Source organism: Cyprinodon variegatus, unplaced genomic scaffold (assembly GCF_000732505.1).
Source record: "Cyprinodon variegatus isolate N-32 unplaced genomic scaffold, C_variegatus-1.0 Scaffold424, whole genome shotgun sequence".
In the NCBI taxonomy this organism is placed as follows: Eukaryota; Metazoa; Chordata; class Actinopteri; order Cyprinodontiformes; family Cyprinodontidae; genus Cyprinodon; species Cyprinodon variegatus.
Window position 1 is genome coordinate 282,519 of NW_015150877.1, and position 1,255 is coordinate 283,773.

Below are 1,255 nucleotides of genomic sequence, written 5' to 3' on the forward strand. Positions count from 1 at the left end.
CAGAACCACTTCTTCATCAGGGACGGTAGGAAGTGTTCATTATCCATCCTAAACAATGCCAGGAGCTCATTGAGGGTTGAGTTTCAGAGATGTGTCGCGTCTCTCCAGCAGAGGACCCTGGTGGGTCAGTTTGGACTGAACCTCCTTTAACAATGATCTGATCCGCTCCATCCTCTGTTCACAGAACCAGAGACATGTCCGGTTAAAACACGTCAGTCTGCTGGAAACACAGCTTTTTATCTCCCTCTGCTCTCCCTCTTTCCTTTCTTCCACAACCATTTCCTGTTCACATGTTGACTGGAACCATAGCAGGATCCCATCTCTGAACCAGCTGCTGCTGTGGCCATTGGTTTAAATAAAGGCGGCTGAGATTATTGTTATTATTGCAGTTAAATGGTCATAAATTTCAGTTTTAATTAAACTAACTGATTCACTGTTTCCTTACCTAACCTGAACTTTATTATTTCTCCTATCAGAGCTCTATTCACTTAATAACCAACCAAGTATTATTCTACAGGTGGAAAATATGCAAACCTCTCGATAAACCTGTAATGCATTAGAGAAAATGACAGAACAAAGGAAATAACCATCATTTAAATGGACCTGTTTCCCCTGGAGCAGATGGTGACGGGACCTCAGGTTCTATCGGGTCGTAAAGCACTGAGATATTTATAATCAGGAATTCTGATGATAACTTATAATATATAAGGTAGTGAACATGCTGACCTCCTTCAAAAATAAACTTGCTGCATCACCCTGCAGCTCAGATTTCCCTCACTCATCTTTTAAATATAGCAGCTTGAGTGAGTAAAAGTGCAGCCTGGCCTTTCAGAATAAAAGCATATTTATAACTGAGGAAATTGTTTGATTCCTGTTCTTTTGGTGTTACTGAGCCTCCAAATCTGATTGGTGGAATTTTATCACAAACTTTGTAGAACTGAGCCTAAGGACTTCCATCCAGAACCTCGTTTTGATTCTTTGTGAATTAAATTCCAGTTAGACTCGCTGATATAAAATCATGGAAAAGGGTTTCAGTTTAGGAACAGATCCCTGAAGCTAAGAATAATGCAGTAAATACTTTCAAGGTGTGTTGGGAAATATGATGAAGTTGTTCCTAAAATGAAAGATTTTTTTAATGAAAAGGAAAACTGAAATATAAATGAGTCAATTCTTCTCGAAATATGTCTATTTTGGCTTTGAGGAGCTTTGAAATATCGAACTCAGAGGTATTTCTGACATTTTCAATTGAAAGCTT